Source organism: Crocuta crocuta, unplaced genomic scaffold, assembly GCF_008692635.1.
Source record: "Crocuta crocuta isolate KB4526 unplaced genomic scaffold, BGI_CrCroc_1.0 scaffold31, whole genome shotgun sequence".
NCBI lineage: Eukaryota > Metazoa > Chordata > Mammalia > Carnivora > Hyaenidae > Crocuta > Crocuta crocuta.
Window position 1 is genome coordinate 254939 of NW_027528362.1, and position 18931 is coordinate 273869.

Here is an 18931-nt window from a genome sequence, read left to right on the forward strand (position 1 = left end):
ACCACTCCTCCCCCCTCCCTCCCCCCGGAGCAAAAGGAGAAGGTGTCCATCAGGGACTGGACACTGGGGCTGGGTCAGGGAATTCTGTTTTGGAGCCATTAGTTTGCCCAGGGAAACAGTGTGATGTGAAAAGGGCTAAGTGCCAAGCACAGAATGCTGGGGATGGTGGCCGATGAGCAGGAGACAGACGAAGAACCATGGACAGGCAGAGAGGCAGAAGTGAGAACAGAGTCGTAGAAACCAAAGAAGAAAGTATTTCACAAAGGAAGGACCACTGGGCCTCTGTGTCAAAGGGTAAAGAAAGGTCAAACAAGATGCACAATAAGGAATGGGAAATATCTACTAAATCCCATACATGAAGCCACTTGTCACCTTGGCGTGTGATGTTTCACTGGAGAAAGGTGGCATTGGCTCGAGAGGTCAATGAGGTGGTGAAGAAAGAGATCGTGATGATAGACAACTCTACTGAGATGCTGGATTAGGAAAGAAACATGAAGAAAATTTTCAAAATGTCCCCCAAGGTATCTCTAGATATATTTGTGTATTTCCCTACATCCGAATGAAACAACTCCTGAGGTCTGCTTCATCCAGGCAGAAAGACCCCCCAAGGGCCAATTTGTCCCTACCCACACAAAAATTATAGTCTGAAGAGAAAGGTAGATNTGTGTGATGTTTCACTGGAGTGAGAAAGGTGGCATTGGCTCGAGAGGTCAATGAGGTGGTGAAGAAAGAGATCGTGATGATAGACAACTCTACTGAGATGCTGGATTAGGAAAGAAACATGAAGAAAATTTTCAAAATGTCCCCCAAGGTATCTCTAGATATATTTGTGTATTTCCCTACATCCGAATGAAACAACTCCTGAGGTCTGCTTCATCCAGGCAGAAAGACCCCCCAAGGGCCAATTTGTCCCTACCCACACAAAAATTATAGTCTGAAGAGAAAGGTAGATGCTTACCACTATTTTCTAGAGAAGACTGGCCCTAAGAAACATTACTTTGTAATTTTACATAAGGCAAAAATTCCTAACACAATTTTGATTCAAAAGAAAACGATAGATTCCTAATGCTGGGTCCTTCATATAGCCATTTTTGCCTTGCAGTGGCAAAACCTTGACCTTGCAGCTCTGCTAATATTGTCTCTACAATGTCTTTAACATCTGTTCTTTCTCCTCCTTTCCCACGGTCTTTAAAACTGTGTTTATTTTTAAGTCGTTGACGTTTTTTCAAGTTCACATTTAAACGTCTTGACAATTTTTATCCAAAAGAGGGCGCAAATTTCTCAGGAAATATATAGTACAGTATTTTACAAAATTCGCTGACTCCTAGTAACATTTAAATTTCACAGCTGCTGTAATTTAATGCAGAAACATTAGTTCTGTGGCATATGCATATGAATTAAGTCCCATTGTGTGAGTGCTAATTAAGAGCCCTGTAGAGTAGTTTAGTCTTTAGAGTAGTTTCAGAGAGGAGCCAGACTAAGTTGAAGCCAACATTTTTCTATTTTGGGTAGCCACATCAAATTAAGATAGACATTTTAAAATTAAACACTAAATGAGATTTCAAAGCCCGGTTTGTTTACAATCTTCTAATTTTAGGATGTATTTCCATTCTACCATGGCTGAAAGAATCACTAGAGAAGTAATATAGTTCAGACCTGTGTGGGGGTGGTTGCTAGCTAATCGGGGGGGTTTTGTTTTGTCTTGTTTTTTTTAATTTTTTTAAAAAATATTTTTAATTATTTCTGAGAGAGAGACAGTGTGAACAGGGAGGGTCAGAGAGAGAGGGAGACACAGAATCCGAAACAGGCTCCAGGCTCTGAGCTAGCTGTCAGCAGAGAGCCAGACGGGGGGCTTGAACCCACGAACCGTGAGATCATGACCTGAGCCGAAGTCGGAGGCTTAACCGACTGAGCCACCCAGGTGCCCCTGTCTTGTTTTGTTTTGATCAAGCTGGAATTGTTCATCTTTTTAAGTTTATTTTATTTTTGAGAGAGAGAGAGAGAGAGTGCATGAGCAGGGGAGGGGCACAGAAAGAGAGAGACAATCTCAAGCAGGCTCCACACTGTCAGCACAGAGCCGCATGTAGGACTTGAACCCATGAACCATGAGATCATGACCTGAGCTGAAATCAAGAGTTGGATGCGTAACCGACTGAGCCACCCAGGTGCCCCTGGAATTGTTCATTTTTAAAATACCCAGTATGCATGACTGTTCTCAGATACAAGAAGCCTTATGACTGGTGAATAGAGGGGATAATGTGAATCTTAGCTCTTCCTTTAGGTTGACTCTCACCATGATTTGCATAGGTTTTCTCAGGGAAATGATATGGCAAAGGTGTGCTGAAGTTCCTTTGGGCTTCCTATATACAAGTTATGGAAATGAAAGAAATGCAAAGAGGAAGTCATTTTTCTTTCATTTTATTATTATCATTATTATTATTATTATTAAATAGTCTCTATTCTCAATGTGGGGCTTGACCTCATGATCCTAAGATCAAGAGTTGCATGTTCTACAGGCTGAGCCAGCCAAGTGCCCCCAAGGAAATAATTTTTTCAGTGGTAATACACTATTGGTACCTTTTACTTAACAGGAATCCACTTGACCAAATTCTGTGCTTAAGATATATAGATTAAGAAAGAACCTCACTCCACAGATGGCACCTCCAAATCCAAATGCATGAATTAGCTACTCTTGCTTCTATCACCGGCTTCTCTAGCTAGAGGACCTAACTGGTAATTTGCTAGTGCTGGTAACAGTGAACACTTATGTAGGGGAAACAACACCATTTTGATTGGCTTCTAGCCCTCAAAATGAAACCAACTCTGAGTAGAGAATCACTGAAACTTTATTCGTGAATTGATTAGACACCGAGGACTATTAACCAGGACCCCAAACAACCGCATCTTCGAATGGCAATACACAAGTAGCACAAAATGAGAGCAGAACCAAATTCATGGTCCCTATTTATGCACCACTCGACAATGCCATTGCCAAGATGTGCATGTGAATAAGGAACCAACATGACAATAAGAACCAAACATTATTTCCCGTTTTCATTTAATTACAAATCTAAGACCCATTGCCAAAGTATTTCTAAGAATTATCAACAAGTGTTCATACCTACCCTTCTTATAGGATCAGCAAGTGCTATAATTTGATTTATCACATTGAGTTCTGCTTGTGTCTGGCCAAAATTTCCCATCATTATGCACACCATCCAATGGCAAGGCCAATGTGTGTGTTCACCTGGAGATTTCCATTCTGCATCTTGTCCAGCTTCCTCCTTCCATGACTATAAGGTCTAATTCCATCTTCTCTAAGGCATAGCCCAGATCACATTTTGTTTTCTGTATTTGGGGAGGGGGGACTCCTTTCCTCTGCTGCTGCTACAGCCTACACCCTCGTCTGTTGTACCCCATATGGTAACACCCCTCATCCTCTTAGATTTCATTCCTGTAGACTGCACCAAGGAGGTGCTTTTTAAATACTCGTTGAATGATGCCAAATTTTGTTATATTCCTGAAACTTTCTCTTGCTCTTCAATAATAGAAACTGGATCAATCAACCATCAAAAACGTTTAAGGACAGCTATGTGAAAGTGGAGGGTATAAAGGAGTCAAAGACACAAACACTCCAATAACAATAGAGAAGAGAGACTGAGGAGGCTGGTGGTAGGATTGGATTTTGAACCCATTTATGCATCCAGTATTTACACTGAGGTATTTGGGAATACAGCACTGTTTCCATATATCTTCTCTGAAATAACCATTTTCCAGTTGGTATATGACTTTAAAAGGCTTGGAACACTCACTGATGTAAAATTCACGTACCAAAACTGATATGTTTAGAAAATGAATCTGATTTAAAAAAATTTTTTTTAACGTTTATTCATTTTTGAGAGACAGAGAGAGACAGAGCGTAAGCAGGAGAGTTGCAGAGAAAGAGGGAGACGTAGAATCTAAAGCAGGTTCCAGGCTCTTAGCTGTCAGCACAGAGTCCAGTGCGGGGCTCGAACTCACTGACTGTGAGATGATGACCTGAGCTGAAGTCAGACGCTTAACAGACTGAGCCACCCAGGCGCCCCTAAAAATAAAGCTGATTTTATAATAAAAGTTAAAAAATTTTCAGTCAGAAATGTGCAGTGAGGGGAAGACTGTTGTGTTATAAAAGGGATTCAATAATATATAAAGGTAAATGGGTAATAAAAGCTAACTATGAGATGGCTTAATTTCTTATTGAAGTTCTATTTTCTACCTTTCCAGAATATTCTCATGACAACACTTGCACATTCGGGGTTTTTTTTTTAATAAGAAAATTGTGAAAATAAGAAGATGTGCATTATTTTGAGCTCAAATGCTTATGATTCTTTCGGTTCTTATTCAGCTTCCAAAGGGTAATCTTGATCCTTTAACAAACATTTACCTTAAAGAACTGTCTACCACTGAAATCTAGCAGGATATATATTAAGTTACAAAAGACTACGTCTTAGCTGTTAGTCTGGATTAGGTAAGAAATACATGGCATACTTGAAAATATCAGAAAAGGCTAAACAAAAATTAGGTGCTGGCGAGTGCTTCAGAATAAGAAATGATATTAATTCTTAAAGTCGGCTCCCTTTGTTACCTGTAACATGACTGCACCTCTAACTCAAGAACTCGAGTAATCGACTGAAATTTCATGTTTGTTGGAATATTGTTTCTTTCCATGGACAGTGACACTATCAGTTTATTGCCTATGACACTTTTTGTTTGGAACTGAGAGAGATACGCAGTCCTTTTAAAGTTTGGAGGTTTTGGCACTGGGGATCTTTTGAATGTATTACGTTTAATTAAGTTTGTTTCCAACCATGGGCATAGGAAGTTCCTTGCAGTTGACAAGTATGAGGTTTGGAACACTGCATGGAACAGCCTGGTGGCCCCGTGGCCCCGTGCGCACCATGAGAACTCAGCAGCTGTGCATGATAAACCTGGTTCCGGCATTAACCTGCTGTGGGACCTTCTACAAATTGCTTACTTCTGGACATGAGAATAAATATCAACACCAGTGCCCTGGAATAGATCTGCCCTTCCTTCCTAACACTTTGACACAAGGAGGAATTTGGAATGACCAGGCTGGGGGCTCCTGTTCTTTGCTTGCAATTATGAGCCAAATAGATGCAAGTGACCACAAGTAGGAGAAAGCTGGGGGTAAGAATGAACAAAAAGTAAGCAAACTTTGAGAATGAAGTGTAAATGTCTGGGGTGGTGAGGAAGATTCCTGCCCGTTCCCAACGTGGACCACAGCACACCACACTCTACCTACTTTTGCTCCATTTGAACCTTTCCTTCTCTCCTATTTCTCTCCCATTCCTTCTTGTTTTCCCTTTGTTGGCATTGTTTGAAGGGGGGGAGGAAATAATATTCTCCTACGCAATTAAAAAAATTTAATGTTTGTTTATTTTTGAGAGAGAGAGAGAGCAGGGGAGGGGCAGAGAGAGGGGGAGATACAGAATCTGAAGCAGGCTCCAGGCTCTGAGCTAGCTGTCCGCACAGAGCCTAAGTGGGGGAGGGGGGGAACCTCAAACCTGTGAACTGCAAGATAATAAACTGAGCCAAAGTTGGACGCTTACCTGACTGAGCCACCCAGGTGCCGCCAAGTAAATAAACTTTAAACAAAAAAGAGTAGTGATCATAACCATAGTTTAAAAAGGTCATTATCACTAAAGACACCCATTCACATTTGTTCAGTGATTAGGTAAGGCAAACACTAATATATACATGGGGGTCTAATATCCATCCTTTTGGGAACTCTTCTTCTCTGAGACTGAGAGTCAGCCAGAGCTTTCCAGGTAGTGAAGAGACAGGAGTAGTGCCATTTTAAGTAGGGAGGATTGTGGAGATGTATGTTACTTAGAGCTGAGGTTGGGTTTTCCTAAACCAGGGAAACACAAGTGTCTTGCAAGTCAGAATTAATTGGCTGTTAGGAAAAAGGTATAAGAAACAGGTGATCCTAACCTGTGCATCAAGTTGCCAAGTAGCAATTCCAGATAGATTATAGGTAGTCAATTCTGCTTACAAACAGAGCAAAATCGGGGTTGGGGGCAGGGGCTCAGTCAGTAGAGCGTGCAGTTCTTTTTTTTTTTTTTAGAGATTTTTAAATTTTTAAGTAATCTCTACACTCATTGTGGGGCTTGAACTTAGAACCTCGAAATCAAGAGTTACATGAACTGGGAACTGAGCCAGCCACGTGCCCCAAGCATGTGACTCTTGCTCTTGGGGCTGTGAGCGCAAGCCCCGTGTTGGGTGTAGAGATTGCTACAACAAAAATAAAAACAGCAAAACAAACACGTGAAAAAATGTACTGCATGTTCCTAAATTCATACTGTGTGGTGCCAAACCATCTGTGGAAAAAACATTTAGTGAAAATATATTATTTATACATGTACACACGAATGGGTTTTAAGAGACAAGAAGAGCAATTATTTGAGGATTAATTCGATCCTTTGAAGTATAAACTAAAGCCCCATATTTGTCGCAAGATGATAATTTGAAAGAATATGACTTTCTCTTCATTTAAAGATAATTTGCTTGAAAGAATAAAAATTAGACAATCACAGATAGTTTTTGAGAGCATGCTTAACATTCCATCCAATATTAGAAGCTGTCCTTTTTGATAAATTAAATTCAATGACTATTTATCAAATGCCCATAATACCGTATGTACAGTTTAATAACATCTGTGCTTTATTTGCTCCTCTCCATCTCATCTGGAAATTAACATGAGATAATGGAATTTTATTATTTGCTTTTCTCCTCTACGGTATGTAAAATCTAGAAACCAACAAACAGATTATCTATCATTCAGGTTGCTTAACTAAATTTCATTGGCTGCTTTAATCACCATGTCAAGAAACTACAATATAATCTTTCACATAGTGTTTTGATTGGAAGACAAAACATTGCTTAACTCTATAGGATTACATATGTGGATGAATTGCACGGTGGTGAAGTCGTTGACTTAGGGCTTATTTGTTTGTCAGAAAGATTTATGTCCCAAATCCTAGAGGTGTGGCAGTTTGTAATAATCACGGGCAAAACATGACATCAGCCGTGTTCTTATGATCTTTTTATTAATTCTTTACAAACTCTAAATCAAACACAGAAACAGCTATTGCTTTGAACCACGAAGAAAAGGTGTGTCTATTGTCTGTCTACTGCATTATCAGCACACAATTTCATCATTATTTCTTTTCTTTTCATGTTACTGTTCAAAAGTCATTTATAAAGATGACTTTGCATTTACCTGAAACAAAAACCTCCTAGTAATATATTCACAAATATTTTGTCAGCACAGATGTTTCGCTGAGGAGAGCAGTTTTCAACTTCTAGACAGTCAAAGCTTGCTCGTAATTTAGATTTTTCTTCTGTGCTAAAGTTGGTAGTTTTTCAAATTTACCATTTTTGGGGTGCCTGGGTGGCTCAGTCGGTTAAGCGTCCGACTGCGGCTCAGGTCATGATCCCACAGTTTGTGGGTTCGAGCCCCGCATCAGGCTCTGTGCTGACAGCTCAGAGCCTGGAGCCTGCTTTGGATTCTATGATTCCTTCTCTCTCTGTTCCTCCCCCATTCATGCTCTGTCTCTCAAAAACAAACAAACAAACAAACAAAGAAAACCCAAACACTCACTTTTTGAAGCGTAACATACACAAAATGTCATTCCAATCGGTACAGTACTGCAATATTCACTTTACAACTTAACATATATGAAGAAGTCACTTATGGATTCTGACTTCCTCATTTATAAAATGTTGAATTAAGCATTTTTAAAGTATTTTCTAACTCTAATATTCTAGAACTATAAAACATGTGTGCCATTGTTTTTAAATGATATCAAACTAATGTGTTTTTAGTACAAAGTCAAATAGACATAACTATGGATGGAAAAGCTGCATCTGAACTATTTTCTTAAAGAATTTAACCAAGTGACAATACACTGAGGAAGAGGGTGCTGACAACAGCAGTTTTGAGGTGTGGCTGCATGTGGCCTGGGACCTGCGCCCATAATCTGCACTCCAAGCTGCCGTAGGGAGGAAAGGGGACTTTTCCTGAATTTACACAAAGACACACAGCAGGAGGTGATTATTTTTCTCATCTTAGATAAAACCCCCAAAGCAATAATACCTTTCATGATCCACTTTCCTTCCAGCCCCCACACCATTTTTTTCCTCTCTTTAAGGAGATGTTCACACTTCCTGCCCCTAGTTTCTGTCCCATTCTCCGCTGACCTCACTCCCATCTGCCGTGTGCCCCATCTTCTCCAAAGAACGACTCCCATCGAGGACTATCATGGTCTTCCTTCTTCAGTCTTCCTTCAGCTTGTCCCCTCAGTCACATGTGATTCCATTAATCTCTCTACTTCTTCCTCCTTAAAAAAATTTCTTCACATGGCTTCCAGACTCTCTGCCCTGGTTTTTCTCTGACCTACATGGCGGTGCCTTCCCAATCTTTTTTGTTGTTTGTTTCATCCTCAACTCCTAGAATATCTCTTTCCCTTCTACCTTCAGCCTGAGAGATTCTGGCTAGTCTCCTGGTTTAAATGCCACTAACCACAGATGACTCCAAAGTATACTTTTTATGCCTGAAACTCTGCCCTCAACTCTGGACCTGTAGATGCAATAGCCTATTTGGCTTCCCCGCCCCACCCCCGAATGTCTACTGGGAAACCTAACTCAAGAAATCTAAAACTGAACTCTTGGGGTGACTGCGTGGCTCAGTGGGTTAAACATCTGACTCATGGTTTCCGCTCCGGTCATGATCTCACAGTTCATGAGTTTTAGCCTGGAGTAGGGCTCTGTGCTGATGGTGCAGAGCCTGCTTGGGATCCTCTCTCCCTCTCTCTCCCCCACTCCCCCACTCATTCTTGTTCTATCTCTCAAAATAAATAAATAAACAACAAAATGAGATAGAATTCTTGTTTTCACCCCTAAACCTGTGTTCTAGAGCTTTCCTCAACTTAGGCAAACAACTCCACCCTTCCAGTGGCTGAGGCCAAAAACCCTGATGTCTTCCTTGGCTTCTCTCTTTTACTCATACTTCACAGCCAGTCATCAGCGAATCTTGTCAGCTCTACCTTCAAACGAGATCCAAAAATACAAAATCCGACCATTTCTCACCACTGCACTTCTTTTTTTTTCTTTTTTTAAATGTTTTTTTATTTATTTCTAGGAGAGAGAGAGACAGACAGCGTGAGCAGGGGAGGGTCAGAGAGAGAGGGAGTCACAGACTGAAACAGGCTCCAGGCTCTGAGCTGGCAGTCAGCACAGAGCCCGACGCGGGGCTCGAACCCACGAACCGCGAGATCATGACCTAAGCGAAAGTCGGACGCTTAACCGACTAAGCCACCCAGGCGCCACTCACCACTGCACTTCTACCAGCTTGATCAAAGCTACCGCCATCATTCAGCTGGATTATTGCCCTTGCCTCCCAACTGGCATCCTGTTTCCTACACTGACCTTCCTATTGTGAGCGATCCTAAAACCTAAGCTGGATACCTCTTCTCACGGAACCTGCCAGTGTTTCCCCATTGCAGTCAGAGCAAAAGCCAAAGTTGTTGTTGGGACTTACAGAGCCCTCCAGAAGCTTCTGAGACTTATATACACCCCTGCCATATACACACTCACAAATACACACACAAAGGTGCCAGAGCACACACACAGACACCCCCCCCACACACACCAGAACACACAAACAGACAAGTACACACAGAGACACTCAGAAATACACAGACACAGACATTCAGGTCCACACATGGACATACAAGGTCACACACATAGATCCTGTTACCTCTCTCTGTCCCCATGTCCCACCATGCTCCCCTTCACTCTGCTGCGGCTCAGACAAGGTGGTTGGGCTCCCCGCTCTGGGAACACCCTGCAGAAAACTACCCACGGGGCTAGCTCTCTCATTGCCTTCAGGTCTCTACCCAAAAGTCATCTTCTCAGGGAGGGCTCCTCTGGCTACCTAACTAAAATTTAAAAACTAACCTCCCCACCACCACACACACACACACACACACACACACACACTTGGTTTAACACCCCCACTCTGCAGTGGCTTCAGTGTTTACTCCTTAGCATATGTCATCTGAGATACTAAACATTTCTCTTTCCTTATTCTTGCCTCTTCCAGTAGAATGTAAGCTATATTGGAGTGGAGATTTAGTCCATTTTGTTCACCATATCTGCAATGTGGGGAAGGGTGCCTGGAGCATAATGGGCACCCAATAAGTGTATTTTGAATTGTTTCAGTGAATAAATAGCGCTGTTCTCAAAATGAAAGCAAAAATTGAGTGATCCATATGGGCTGTGTGAGCATCTTATGACAATGAGTCCTAACTTCTTACACTGGCTTCCCCAATCCTTTGAATCCGCGTATGTCAAAATGACCATCTCACTGTAGTTTTTTCAGGCCACCATTCCCATAATAATCAGCCATTCCTCCCAGGTTTCAGTGACATTTGGCAGTTTCTGACCACCTCTGTTTTCTCAATCATTTCCTCAAGACACCTCCAACAAGCTCCGTGGTCTCTGGGATTGCCAGGAGAGGAAATACGTAGGATGTAGAGGAGATGTAGGAGGTAGGAGAGGAAGTGGAACACAAAGACCAAAGGGCAAGAAGACTTGCATTTTAGGCACACCTAGCAAACAAAACATAATATTCGGTGTAGAGGAGATTCTGGTTACAAGTTTGTTTTCCAACACTTGTACCATCAGCTCTAAAGGAAAAAAATAAAGAAGAAATGGGTTGTGCTGATACGACACTAATGCTTACTTCAGTCATTGTGTCCTACCTTTTCCTCATCTCCCCACAAACTATTGCTCCTGAGATGTATTAAATCTCCAATGCTATATGTCTATACCTATATCTATACCTGTATTTGAGAGAAAACGAGGGCTAACACAACCCAGTGAAGCAGAAGTTGGTCAATAGTCCTGCCTCTCTCCTCCTTCCCCGCGTACATTCAAGCTTGTATTGAAATTTCTCTTCATCATTTCCTACCCTTATCACTTTCACTCCCAGTCAATGCTTTAAAGAGAAAAACTCTTCCTTTGTTATTATATGTCACTCTTGTTTCCGTTTTACTCCCATCTCTTTATTTCTTTGACACACACACACACACACACACACACACACACCCCTCCCTGAGACCTCAGTGCAATATTCCAAACCTCTCTCTTCCTACACCCTTATTTTTCTCTCATAATCAGTGAAGAGAAGGTCAAAGGAGAACATAAATCATAATGGACCTCAAAATATTCAAATGATGACCTACCTTTTAACTGTGGATATAGTAATGTCTAAAACTTTTTTTTAAAAAGTTTTATTTATTTAAGTAATGTCTTTATTCAACGTGGGGCTCAAACTTACGACCCTGAGATCAAGAGTTGCACGCTTTTCTGAGCCAACCAGCACCCCTGGAACTTTTTAGTATTTGTATTTTTCGTCTTTAAAAATGTATCTTTGAATGTCCTCAGAATTTGAAATGACTCGGATATTACTTAAATATAATAAGAACATGAACTTTGGAGATGGATAGCCTTGGGTTTTAAAGTAATATAATAATTATATAGCCAGATAAAACAAGTATTGTTAGGATTGAAGAAACAAGAACCATCCCACCCTGCTTTGGTCATGGCATGGAATACAGCCTTTCCAGAAACAACCCAACAGTACCTAATGAAAAAGACAAAGATTGCACTTTACATCTGAATGGGACACTTTTCCTTTGTTTCACTGTAGCACACCCTTTGTTAGCTAATATGGGTCAAAACTTCATCAGAAAACAAAATAAAGACAAGACAGTCCATAGCAAGGTAATACCATACACCACCAAACATCAATTCAGGATAGAGGGAAAAGGGTGGGTGCTCAGTAAATTCTAACTGGCTGAGAGAATAGGACAGGACTCAGAGCATGGAAAAGACAGAATTAACAGTGCTCTAATGAACTTTTTGTAATATGTGTATATACATACATATACACATACATTTATACATCTACACACACACATGCACACATACACACACACACACACACACACACTCACACACACTCACACCTTTTAAGAAAAGTGTTCCAGACACCAACTATGATACAATGAATCAGCATTGCCTGGGACATTGTTAAACAGCATATTCATGATCTTCAGTTCATCTGTTACAAGACTTAATCACACAACGAAATTAAATAAGGAAATTAGGTATTCTGTTCAAATACTTCTGATTACAAAAGCCATTATCCTGAAGAATTAAGGAACATGCAAATTATCTAGAATTATTTTAATTCATTTTGTGGGTACTTTCGGTCATATACCCCGTGGATATGGACTGAATACACAACTACTCAGACTGTCTTGGTAGAAGGCAAAATAGTACAAAGGAGTGTGTGACACCAGGACTATGCTGGCTAAATTGAAACCCCACTTCCACTGTGTCCTAGAGCAAGTTACTTCACCTCTCTGTGATTTTGTTTCCTCAGTCTTTACAATGGAATGAAAACAGTACCCACTCCACAGGGTTGTTATTAAACGGGTGAAATACTTTGACTGGTGACTGGTACCTAAAAGGTACTCATATAAGTTATAGCAGATGAAAACAGGAGAAAGCCCTGCCTTTTGAAAGAAATCATCACTAGTTATTTGCTTATGGGTGTGTTTTTGTCAGAATTTGCATCCCCTAAAGGATTCATTGTAAACTTCCAACAATGTTTCCAATCAAGTGAGCCAAATGGCAAACATGGCGGTCCTGAGTACTTTGGAATAAATTCTCAGCTCTATTCTGAAGATCAGGGAGGGGGGAAAGTCACTTCATGTGTAGTAGTCACTGGAATGTTCTGCTACCTGCCCTCACACTCATGCAGGAAGGTAAGGGCTGTGGACACAATTCTCCACTCTCTCTTGTACCCATCCATTTCCTTTTTCACCTCTACCTTGCTCTTCTTGGCCAATGTTTAGTGGTTGCCCAGCCCCCGCCCTTACTGTCTATTACCCTTCCTCTGACCTGTAGCTGTCCACTCCCTCTTACCCGTAACTGCTCTCTAGTCATATTTCCCACTTTTGCCGCACTTCTCTTTGGACAACCCCCCACCCCAGGCCTTTCCCTTGGACTAATTCCACTCTTGCTTCCTGGTTTCTCTCTTCTTTGAGGGCACTCTACCGCGCACTTTCTGTTTCTCTTGCCTGTTTCCTCATCTGCCCTCTGTCCCCTACATCACCCTGCTTCATAAGCAAATTGAACTACGCTGCTTTATCACATGTTTCTAATAAACAAAAATAAGAATTGAAAATAAATTACACAGAGATTTTAGAAACATTATCTTCACACATCTCCCCACCCCCATGCCTCTACACATAACAGCCCTTTCAACATATAGTAAAAAAGGGAGAGCAAATGGCAGAAAATGGTGGATAGAAAAGAAAGCAGGGAGGTGGCGCCTGGGTGGCTCAGGTGGTTAAGTGTTCAATTCTTAGTCTTGGCCTCAGATCATGATCTCAGGGTTCCTAAGTTGAAGGCCACACATAGGGCTCTGCTCCATCACCTCAGGATTCTCTCTCTCCTTTTCTCTGCCTCTCCCCCACTTGTGCTCTGTCTCTCACTCCCTCTCTCTCTCAAAAAAAAAAAAAATCTTTAAAAGAAAGCAAGGAGGAGAGCAAAGGAGAACTCTTGCTTCTCTTCTCTCCTTGCTGATTTGGTCTGTGACTGGTCAAGTTCATTAAGAATCTAACTCAGAGACTTTGGGTAGAAAGTGGTTTTGGATACCATCGAGAAGAATTCCTTCATTTTACAAACGAGGAACCTGCAACTCAGACAAAAAAACAAAACAAAACAATAAAAAACAAAACAAACAATAAAACAACTTGTCCAAAACAAGACTACTGCCTAGTCTGAGTGGGTAGGTTTTATTAGTACTCATAAGATGGTCATTGACCAGCAAAATACAACCCATCCATCTGAGATCACTGGAAGGTTCCAGCATCCCAGAGTGAGAGTGGTTCCAGGCTGGAGTTTTCACCAAGACAGCCGTGAGCTGCTTGGGGCCAAACCTTACCCCTCTAGGGCCTCAAGAGGAATCTAGATGGCCCTAAGATACCTTAGAATTGGGAACGTGTCAGGTGCCTGGGAGGCTCAGTTGGTTAAGCATCCGACTTTGGCTTGGTCATGATGCCATGGTTTGAGGGCTCAAGCCCCATGTGGGGCTCTGTGCTGACAGCTCAGAGTCTGGAGCCTGCTTCAGATTCTGTGTCCCCTCTCTCTGCCCCTCTATTTCTCAGAAATAAAGAAACATTAAAAAAAACAAAACAAAACTGGGAATGAGTGCATTTTAAATGAATGTCGGAAAAACAAATTCACAAGACACATGCCACCCATTTGTAATAGGCCCACTGAAACATTCTGATACAGCATAGCCTCAGAGGATACCAAATGCCAAAATAATACACCCTTACAATTTGCAGAAAAATCACACACGCACATACACACACACTTAGTGACGCAGTGATAAGCACGAGAGTTCATCCCCATAAAACTCCTATCAGTCTGTAGCTTTCGTGCTAAGGAGATTACAGAGATCATAGAATTACTGTAGAGCATTAAGATAAACAGAGAGTCTTAGGGAAAACGGAAGGAAGTAGAATACAGACATGCTATTTTACTATCTTAGTATCGGCATTAATGTCTTCTCTAACACGGTGTAACAATATTTGGCTCCTGGGCAGTGGTTTTTTTAGTTAATACCATATTTATCAGGACTTCAGTTTCTTCTCACCTGATTAGCAGCACCCGCCTCACTGGAATCTAGGAAGGAGCTAATGTATACTGAAACCAAATTTGATGCCTAGAAAATCCTTGAGATGTTAAAAGGCACACCTGTGTTGGTTTGGCAGGGGAGTTGAATCTCAAGTAAAGAATTTCTGCAAATCTCCTGTTTAGTCAGCTAAACTGGTTTCCCTCCTATTGAAAAACCCTGGGGTAGGGTGGGGGGGGGGAATCTCTGTTTTTCCTTAAGAATCGTAATAATGCCAAAGAAATAACCCTAGTGCTAATCTCAGTGCTTTAGGTCTCAAAAGTGGACGGGCCCAGAATATATTTCAGGACATTAAATGTCTTCGTGTCAAATTTGTTAATTTATGGATAAATTATTAGTTTTCATATTGGAAAAAATGTAGGGTTTTTTTAAATAAAGACCAAATTATTGTTAATTAAGATGTTAATTTGAATAATTTAGAGTGGCTGGAGTCACTTTATATTCAAATTAAGGATAGATTGTTACAAATAATTAAATAAAAATTTCAGTTTACTGAATCCTTTTAAAAAAAATTTTTTTTAATGTTTTATTTATTTCTAGGAGAGAGGGAGAGAGAGAGAGAGACAGCGTGAGCAGGGGAGGGTCAGAGAGAGAGGGAGTCACAGGCTGAAGCAGGCTCCAGGCTCTGAGCTGGCAGTCAGCACAGAGCCCGATGTGGGGCTTGAACCCACGAACCGCGAGATCATGACCTAAGCGAAAGTCTGACGCTTAACCGACTAAGCCACCTGGGCGCCCCTCAGTTTACTGAATCCTAAAGAAAATAAGGAAGCATTTATAGTGGAAAGGTACTTTGTAAATGGGTTTGCAGATGAACTGCAAAGGTTATCTGGGATTCTATAATCTTAAAGTGAGACAGGCCACTTATGCATGACTTCAAAAAAATCTCTATTCAGTCTGGTTTCATTTTCTGGACATTCTTATGTTGGATTACGTTGTGTGTGCTACACTTAGGTTTCTTCTGACTAGACTGGTTTTGAAATGCTGAAGATATAAGACATTTTAAAGTAAATGCTTGATTCATTACATAATATTCTTTAGGTATGAAAGAGAAGTTAACATTTTCATTTTTTGGTCAGGCATTGGTGGGCTCTAAAATATAACTCTCTATAGCAATTATGCAGTATGCACCAGGGAAGAAAAAGAAAAGAGTTTAGGGCTGTCCAACCTCTTAGAACTGACAAAGGATAAAAGTAAAGGAAATTAATCAAGTCCACAGGCGTGACGACCCTAGTCTCTTTCAGCTGTCAATGGAGCGAATAGTGCTGCCATTCGGATCTTAATTTATGGATTGCTTATGGTATTTTCAACCCCTTTGAAGTTGAAATTGTGTGCTACAATCTCTACAGTAAAAGAATATTTCTTTTTTCAAAATTTTCAACCAAGAGATTAATATTCTTTCTCTATAATGCACACCATCTGTTTTACTAAATTAACAGTTTATATGCATATATATGCACCTTGACCACTCAAAGCTGTGATTCCCAGCCTGGCTATGCATTACAAGCTTTGTAAACATCACTACCAGAGCTACCCCCAGAGATTCTGGCTCAAATGGTCTGGTGGAGTATCAGAGAAAGTCTTTCTCAGAGTTCCAAGTTGGAATTCTGAATTTACTTCCTCTGGAAATGATGTTGCAATGGTGGTCTGGGTTTATAGATTTTTTTAAGTAATATAAGTAAAGCTACATAATCTGTTAAATAAACATCTGGGGTCTGGTCTAAAGCAACAAACCATTCTTCATAGCTTTTTCTTTAAAACAAAAAGGAGCTTTGGGTTCCAAGAAATGAAATTTATAACCAATCTATTATAAAACCTGTGATAAATTAGGAACTGCTTGAGTCTTCAGAGACACATTACCATACTTCTTTGTGTGTCAAAAGTGGCTCAGGGTTTTGTCTTAAAGAAAAAAGAAGAAGGAATCAATAATTTTAGTGAGTACCTACCAGGAAGAAGACACAAAGAGACTAACAAAACCAGAAATAAAGTACAAAACCATAATTTGTGCAATTTTCAGTTTCAGGAATTCAGGAAAAACACAATGACTTTTTGTGTTTTCTGACGGGTAAACTGGGTTACAAACAGGCAGATCATTCAGAAGGGGACACGACATAGAAAGATTAGTGGAAATATGCTGGAGGACAAGAAACCAGGTAATAAAAGCACTTGAAAAAGGCAAATCATGCAAAAGAATGGAGGACTGTTTGTAGTCAACAGTCCAAGGTGATCGATTTGAATGGTAGTAAAGATGAGAAGGATGAGGTCAGCTAGGTGCTTCCCAAACTGGTTCTTAGCTTGACGCACCACGGCAAGTTGGGACCAAGCGCAGTAGAGAAGTGGAACCATCCTACATCCTACCCATCTGCAAACCATCCTTACCCATATTCTCGTTCATACAAGCCACGAGATGACCACGCACACGCAACCACAGCTCCTGAGGCTGCTACGTGGCTCAAGGGTAGGACTTATCCTGTGCTGATTATGGCATTTGGGTGGAAGAAAAAGAGACAGATTTGAGTTCATTGTAGAGAAAGACTTTCTAAAAGGCTGTCGATACAATGCAAAACAAACCCAGAATACATGCCCTGAACCCTACGGCCCTGAAGGTTGGAGCATGAACTGAATATTATCATAAGAAATAGAATAACTGGGGGACACGTGGGTGGCCCAGTCGGTTAAGCGTCCAACTTCGGCTCAGGTCATGATCTCACCGCTCCTGGGTTCGAGCCCCGCGTCGGGCTCTATGCTGACAGCTCGGAGCCTGGAGCCTGCTTTGGATCCTGTGTCTCCCTCTCTCTCTGCTCCTCCCTCGCTCATGCTCTGTCTCTCTCCCTCTCTCAAAAATGAATAAACTTCAAAAAATTAAAAAACAAAGAAAATCAGATTAATTGGGCTGAGTGTGGAGCATCCCCTAATGGTCTCCAATGGTTTTTCCAAATATAAGTCTTGATGATTTTATAGTCTATCCTTCTCTTTTCTCTACAGACATCTAATCGCTTCTAATTTCATTGTTTGTTTTGGTTAAAGCCAAAAGTGACAAGGTTACACTTATCGTGATAAGCACTAAGGAATCCATAGGATAGTTGAATCACTATATTATACTCCTGAGATATATAACATATTAACATATATAACACTATATGTTAGTTATACTGGCATTAAAATTTTTAAAAAGAAACAATATGCATATATTTTTTAAAAATGACAAAGAAGAATTGAGAAATTATTTACAATGAATGAAAGTGTGAAACAGGGCTCACAACTAGCAACTAGCTTTACTATAGAGGACTGATTTATAGGTTATAGACTTGGTTAGTCTGGCAAGATGTGAATCCTGAAAGCTCATACCAAGAACTGCAATAACTTTAAACGGACAAATAATAGCCCCGTAATAAAGTCAGTGTCTGTGCTCCCTCATTTATGACCTCAAAAACTGAAAACACACGTTGATCTTTATGTTTCACTCTTGAGACAGCGATGAAGGAATGAATGAGCTTATTCTGCAGTCACATGCAAAAGGTGGAAGTCCTAAAAAAAAAAAAAGCAAAACAACACAGAGCCGTTTCCACAATGCCAGAACCATCCATTGATAGACCAGACTCCCAGAACTGGGAGCTGGAAAGGACATACATGCAACAAGTCTTCAATGCTTAAACGCATGCCCTCTGTGCAGTGCATTAGCACAAGCTGGCCAGCTATGCGGCTTTAACATTCAAGATCGAAATCGCACCGACGGCCTCCATGGAGCCTGTGCCTTCGTATGCAGTTGTCTTGAATTTAGGCCTGGGCCACACACCTTGGTACAGTGACCTTCCGCATATCACGGAGCCAAGAAGAGCTGCAGGATTTTAGGGCAAGGCCGATTTCAAGCCCAGAACTGCAATCACCCCTCCGTGACAGGCTGAACAGTCTTGCCAACGAGCGTAGCACGAAAACCTTTTGAGTTCGGCAAGCCGAGGGCTTCGGCGTGACCAGGCCGTGTCCTTTCAGGCCTCACAAAAGGCTTTTTCTGCCCTGCCTTTACAAGGTACTCTAGGAGCCAGGCTGTTTGCCACGGGGTAGGGCTGGGGAGGGCGGAGGGGAAGGGGTGGGGTG

At 41.1% G+C, this 18931-nt stretch overlaps 1 protein-coding gene across 1 annotated transcript in view; it reads left to right on the forward strand.

Moving 5' to 3' along the window:
* CLDN10 (claudin 10) overlaps nucleotides 1-18931 on the forward strand; it is a 118883-nt gene that overhangs the window by 77829 nt on the left and 22123 nt on the right. The gene's annotated exons all lie outside the window — the stretch shown is intronic.